Source organism: Rutidosis leptorrhynchoides, chromosome 11, assembly GCF_046630445.1.
Source record: "Rutidosis leptorrhynchoides isolate AG116_Rl617_1_P2 chromosome 11, CSIRO_AGI_Rlap_v1, whole genome shotgun sequence".
Classification (NCBI taxonomy): domain Eukaryota; kingdom Viridiplantae; phylum Streptophyta; class Magnoliopsida; order Asterales; family Asteraceae; genus Rutidosis; species Rutidosis leptorrhynchoides.
Window position 1 is genome coordinate 337,284,190 of NC_092343.1, and position 7,960 is coordinate 337,292,149.

The window sequence follows — 7,960 nt, forward strand, 5'->3', positions numbered from 1 at the left end:
TTTAACAACGACTTGGAACTGATTTTGGATCTTAATTGTATATATACGTATTTTATCTATATTTATATAAGTAATTAATTGAATTTAAATATCTGTTTATATATTTGTCTTGTATTTCTATGTATGATATAGTATTATATATAGTAGATGTATATATAATGATGTATATATCTAATATCGTATTATATATATATATATATATATATATATATATATATATATATATATATATATATATATATATATATATATATATATATATATATATATATATATATTTGTAAGTATTTATGTAACTAATTTTTATATATCTAATTATATATATATGTTTATATACATACATAATTCATAAGCTTTGGTAATTAAAAATTATATTAATACTATTAATAATAAATGATATTACTAATAATAATAATATTTTTGATATATAGACTAGTAAAAATATTTAATAAATAATAATATGAAAATGATAATTTTTAATAAATTTAATTAATACTAATGATAATAAAAATGATAATAATAATCCTCTTCATAATACAAACAATAATACTAGTTAATATTGATATCAATATTATTATTAACAGTAATAATAATACATCTTAATCATAATAGAATTTTATTTATATATGTATTTTATATTAAGAGTAATAATATTATTAATAAAAATATTAATATTAACATCAACAATAATAACAATAATGAAAGTAATAATATTAACATTAACAAAACAATTATATACAAATTTGTAATTATATTTAATATATTACAACTTATCAATTATATCATATTTACTATAATATTTCATATTTTTAAATTTACGATATATATAATATTACTTATGTTTAAAGTTCATATATGTTTACAGTTTTACTTACACACAAAGGTTCGTGAATCGTTGAGCATAGTCGAAGGGTAATTGATTACATGAATATAGATTTCAAAGCTTTTGAGACCTAACATTACAGATTTTGCTTATCGTGTCGGAAACATATAGAGATTATAGTTTAAATTTGGTCAGAAATTTCCGGGTCATTACAGTACCTACCCGTTAAAGAAATTTCATCCCCGAAATTTGATAGAGGTTGTCATGGATAACAATATGAATGTTTTCATGACGAATATGAGTTGATAAACAGAGTTTATCATCATTGAGTAATGTAGATAAAACAATTTGATTACGCGAAGAGTATAAGTAAAGCTATCGCAAGAGAGTGAAATGAGTAAACGTATATTCCTTTTAACCGATGACGTAGTTATAATTGATTTCCGGAATTCACGGGATTTAAAGAAAATCTTTGAAATCTAAAAGATTTGATTCTTCGGCGAATAAGGAGATTAAGATCTCTATAATTAAATATGGTGATCTGCCTCGACTACTATGTCTGATATTTCCATTATAAATTAAACTCCTCCGTTTTATTATTCTCACCATTCCTATACTTTCTTTCTTAGTTCATACATTCAAAAGATTGTGAAAATGCTTAATCTCGTTCTAATACTTGATATTTTTCTAATTATCACTTCTGTCATCCTTCTTTTCAATCTTCCACTAGAAGAATCTATTTACTTCTACTATTACATTGAGGTGATACTATTCTTAATTATACCATGTCTTTATATTGCTATTCGTATTAATATCCACGGTTTGTAATCTCCTTGTTGTTATTGGGCTTTATATTTTCTCTTATATTTTGGGAGCTCTTTTGCCTTTTTATTCTCTTCCCGACCTCTAGTAAAGCGAGTAATGGTCCAGAATTCTTAAGTATGGAGTTTCGACTGAACTTAATGTTCTTAAACGAGAAAGAACGTAATAGCACGATTTGATTTGTCAAATTACTAGATTTACTGAGAATAGAACTATCAAGAATATATTTTCTTGATATGTTCAGAAATTAATCAGAATGAAAGAGTTATGTAACATGACACATGATGACGTTATAATCTGTGAATCATCATGTTCCATTTAGAAACTCAGCATGACTTACGGTAATATAATCACGATGATCAAGTGTCATTATATTATACTAACTCATGCATCAGTTCCCAACATTACTTCAATAACATTCATATTTTAAGCTCGAAAGTTTACAGAATATAGAAACTAACAGTTTCTATATGATGTACACTGATAGCACGAAGAGATTAATGATTTCAGATAAGAATAGTTATGAAAATATCTTCAAAAATATAGAGGATATTTATAATAAAAGATACGATGATATCTTGGAATTTCTAATATCGATGGATGATGATGAAGATTTTTCCGTAAAGGTTTAGAGTCAGGAGTAAGATATTCGCTAAAGATTTCATCAGAAACAGAATCATTAGGATTCTTAATGTACAAGTTTAGTCCTTGTGATTGTTCAGAGACTGCTTTGTAGTTTGCTCAATCAGTTTTTTTTTTTTTAGTTTCAAACTTTTTCTGAGCTTTGCCAACATACAATTCTTTATCATCAACTTTTGGCTATTGAGGTAGTTTACAGCTTTTGTTTCTTCATTCAACTCTTCAAAATTCAGATTATTAATTCGCAAGCTGGGTGCTTTTCAGAATTTCAGAATGGAAGATCATAGTTCTAAGAGATAAATGTTATATAGATACATATAACTGTTGATGTAGATATGCTGTGTGTTTTCAAAGTACTGATTGCCGATTCCTCTACATTTACTGTTACCATATCTGAATCATTGGTTATCGATCCGAGGTGATTTCAAGATAATTGTGTTTTTAGATGATTAAATGCTGACTGTATATGGTGGAATATAAAAGGTTCCCCGGTAACAATAAGAGAGCATACATATAAAATAAGGTGATAATAAGGTTGTTTCGAGCGAAAAGTCGAAGTTGATTTGCTGGAGCTGTGACAAAACTGACTAATTTGGAGAAGAACTGCAAAATTATTTTGGGTAATAATAACACTAAAGGAATTAGCACAGCTACGTGTTAAACATTTACTCAGTTTCCGAGAGTTTTTCAGGTGCATAACTATATGCATAAATTTTTCCTTCCGTAGATGAGGTACGGTTGATTCATCCCCTCGATTGAGGCATTTTCAAGAATTATGAAAGGTTTGAACGCAGATTGGAATCGTCAAGATACAAATGAGGTTTAAGATGAAATCAAGTGGCAAACTTGAAGAATTGTTTAGTTTCATATATTATAATCAATATTTTAATTCATTTTAATTGTCCAATGTTATTAGTCCACAGTCGATAGTCCAAAGTTGACAGTCCAATAATTCATATATAGTTTAATATATAATATTTGAATTAATTAATACGTATCGTGACCCGTGTACATGTCTCAGACTCGATCACAACTCAAAGTATATATATTATTTGAGAATCAACCTCAACCCTGTATAGAGAACTCGATCATTACTGCATATAGAGTGTCTATGTGATTCCAAATAATATATATAGATGTGTCGATATGATATGTCAAAACCTTGTATACGTGTCCCGATATTTAAATTGCGTAAAATAAATAACAGAAATTAAATAATGATAAATAAAAGTGTGATAATTAAATTGCGATAAATAAACTGCGATAAATAAAATGTAATCAGTTAGCTAGGAACAGTTAGCTGGAACAGTTAGCGTGGATTCTTAACAAAAATTTTCATAGTTAATTTGTTTGTTTCTAACAGATTTTATTTTGTCATATGTTTTCTTCATATGCCACTTGTTGGATTCTGGGAAGTCAAAATCCAAAAATGAAATTGAATGAAAATGGTTATTCTGAGGTGAACGGATACGTATATCGGTGGTTGTAAGTAGGATAGTAAATGACTGTTGAATCAGCTTCGACGAATGTACAATGTAACTTATTAAGATGAAATCTAATTATTCCTCGGGTATTACCTACCCGTTAAAAAAAAATTTCACCATTAATATTTTGTACAAAAGAACTTTTAATTACAATCTTTATGAAAACATATATACATATATATTTTCTTCAGATGAAATCATGAATTTAATGAGTTAATATGATATTAATCTCATTTGCTTTTCGGTTTGAGCTAGAATAAGAAATCTCTAAAACTTTTTGAAACCACATATTCTTCGCAGAATATCAATGAAGTTATGGATCAATACTTCATCGTTCATTATTGTTGGTACTCCTTAGTATCAATGGTGCGTATGATGTTGATGTTTGTGGGACAGATTATGATGTCGAGACGTGTGATGCGGATGTTGTTTGTTAGTGGTGATGATGGTATTGTTGATGTTATTGATGGTGGTGCTAATTATGCTGCTGGTGCTGCTGCAGGTGTTTGCAACCTTCGAACCATGTTCTCCAAAGCCGTCACGCGAGCGCGAAGTTCGTTAACTTCTGCTAGTACACCGGGATGATTGGCCGTTGGAGCGAGCAATTAACAAGATTTGTAATATGGGATAGTATATAATCGTGACGAGATACTCTAGAAATGAGAGAGAAAATGGTGTTTCGAATAGGTTCGCCGGTAAGTGCTTCAGGTTCATTGCCAAGAGGGCAATTTGGTGGATGGAATGGATCACCTTCTTCTTGTCTCTAGTGATTTAGTATATTACGAACCCATTCCCAATTCATCCAGAATAGATGATGGGAAATTGGTTGATCCATTCCGGTGACGCTGCTTTCGGAGCCCGAATGGAAATTCATATCGGCATAACTGTCAGAATCTGAAGAATTAGAACTAGTTTCGGAATCCATCTTGTATAATGGGGAAAATGAATTTTTGGTATGGAATAGATTATAGGAGTTAGATTTGGTACTCTTCAATACATAATTTACATATGTATATATAATATCAAAATCCCGTAAATTACGGAGAATCTTTGAAAAGATATCAGTCAAAGTTCGCAATAACAGATATGCTAAGATAAGAATTCGTCTATACACTATCGATGCAGTAAATGCAGTAAAACGTGTCTAGACTTATGAATGATAAACAGGTAATTTTCTAAGGATGATAAGCAGATGATTTTCGACTAGAAATGATAAGCAAAACTTTTGACATGTAGACACGATCGAAGTCCAGACTCATTAATGCATCCTAATAACTACTAGTTAGACACACTAATGCAAGACCTGGTTCGCTACGACCACCGCTCTGATACCAACTGAAAGGACTCGTCCTAATCCACCTGGACGAAGTCATCAACATTTGGTCCCATTGCGATGATCGGCTCCAAGTAATGTCCTTATATTGAGCAAATGCACAGCGGAAGACTTAATTCGTACCTGAGAATAAACATGCTTTAAAGTGTCAACCAAAAGGTTGGCGAGTTCATAGGTTTATCATAACAATCATTTCAATATGTTAATAGACCACAAGATTTCATAATCATAAACATAATACACTCGCAAGTGTATGTAAAGCATTCTAAGTGGTTGAGCACTTGGTAACCATACTTAACATTTAATCAACGTCGCATATTCCCTTTATTATGAAATCTCATTACACCGTACCAAGTGTAGTCACCAAAACGAAGTACTGTGCAACCGTTGAATACTGGTCGTCCAGTCCGGTTGGGGTTGTCAGGCCCGATAGATCTATCAACAGGATTCGCGTTTACAATACCCATGTAAATATTAGTTACCAAGCTACAGGAAAATATGCCAGTGGTACAACTCAACGTAGAATGTATTTTTAATTACTTGTGTCTATTTCGTAAACATTTATAAAAGCAACGCATGTATTCTCAGCCCAAAAATATATATTGCAAAAGCAATTAAAAAGGGAGCAAATGAAACTCACCATACTGTATTTTGTAGTAAAAATACATATGACGTCATTGAACAAATATAGGGTTGGTCTCGGATTCACGAACCTATATCATTTATATATATATATATTAATACATATAATTGTAATCGGACGAATTTACATATTAATAGTGATATAATTGTTATCTTAATTAAGTGTCTCATTAAAACCCTAATAAGTTACATTTATTAATATTTTTTATTAAAATGTTAATATAGTTATGTTATATGTAGAAAATATATCTTTATATAACTAATAGTTATTTGACAAAATAATATTGTTAATAATAATAACTAAAAGTTGTCTTATTTTACAATAATAATAATAATAGTTATTATGATAATAATATTGATAATATGAAAATAATATTAATTTCAAAATAATAATAATGATAATAAGAATAATAATACTTATAATAATAATAAAAATGATAATTTTTAATAAAAATACTTTTGTTCATAATAATAAAAAAATATAATGATAATGCTAATAATAATACTAACCTTAATATTAATAATTATAATAATAATAATAATAATAATAATAATAATAATAATAATAATAATAATAATAATAATAATAATAATAATAATAATAATAATAATAATAATAATAATAATAATAATTCTAATACTCATTTTGATAATAATAATAATAATAAGTTTAGTATTTATATTAATAATAATAATAATTAGTACCTTGGAAGCTTTTCTAAAAAAAAAGGGAATAAACTGCCTGAAGCAGGACTCGAACCCGCGATCTCTAGAATACCTGTCATTTCCTTAAACCATCCAGGCTATTGCCTGTTTTCTGTTTTATAACCTCATACTTATTGTTATAACCCGTAATTAATTCTGAGCATGTTATCTTCTTCCTCATATAAATAAATGACCAGGGGACTCTTCAACAATTTACAAAACTAGATCGAAGTTTTATTTTAGATATGAAAATGAAACGTAAACAATCATGATCTAATTGAGTCGATTGTAAAACAGCAAAAAGAAAAAATAAATAAAACATAAAAGGGCTGTAACAGTATTCGAAGAACATGAGATGAACTCAACATCTAAAATCGAATTCTAAGGCGTTTTAGACCACGATCATAAAATGAAATAAGTTATAAATCCTTTCTAGAAACTTTCTCAGCCCTCAATTTAACTTAAAACATCACAATGAATTCCAATTTTTGTGAAGAACGTAACGTTTGACTTTTGAATTATAATCTTTGACTCCAAAATTGAAACTCGATATGAAAAATTGAACCTTGATATTTTACAGAAAGTTTACCTATATTATTCCTAACATCATACCATTAACACATTTTGAAGTTGTTTTAGAATTAGATCCTTTTTAAAATGAAGTCAAAAACAGGGACGTCTGGTGTTCTTGCCCCTTCTGTTTAAAATTTCGATGGACACACAAATATTAATTGATAAGTGATAATATTGGTGAAGTAACTGAATGGTTTTCTATTTAATATCATAAGTGAATCATTTGTTTTATAGCAAAACTCTCGACAAACAAAATCAATTTAGAGAAGAAAATACAAATAAATAAAAGTAAGAGATGTTGACGAATTTGGATTGTTTCAGTTTTAATTTCCACAATTTGAAGCAGTAGTTATCAATCAATTACAGTTTAACAACGACTTGGAACTGATTTTGGATCTTAATTGTATATATACGTATTTTATCTATATTTATATAAGTAATTAATTGAATTTAAATATCTGTTTATATATTTGTCTTGTATTTATATGTATGATATAGTATTATATATAGTAGATGTATATATAATGATGTATATATCTAATATCGTATTATATATATATATATATATATATATATATATATATATATATATATATATATATATATATATATATATATATTGTAAGTATTTATGTAACAAATTTTTATATATCTAATTATATATATATATGTTTATATACATACATAATTCATAAGCTTTGGTAATTAACAATTATATTAATACTATTAATAATAAATGATATTACTAATAATAATAATATTTTTGATATATAGACTAGTAAAAATATTTAATAAATAATAATATGAAAATGATAATTTTTAATAAATTTAATTAATACTAATGATAATAAAAATGATAATAATAATCCTCTTCATAATACAAACAATAATACTAGTTAATATTGATATCAATATTATTATTAACAGTAATAATAATAC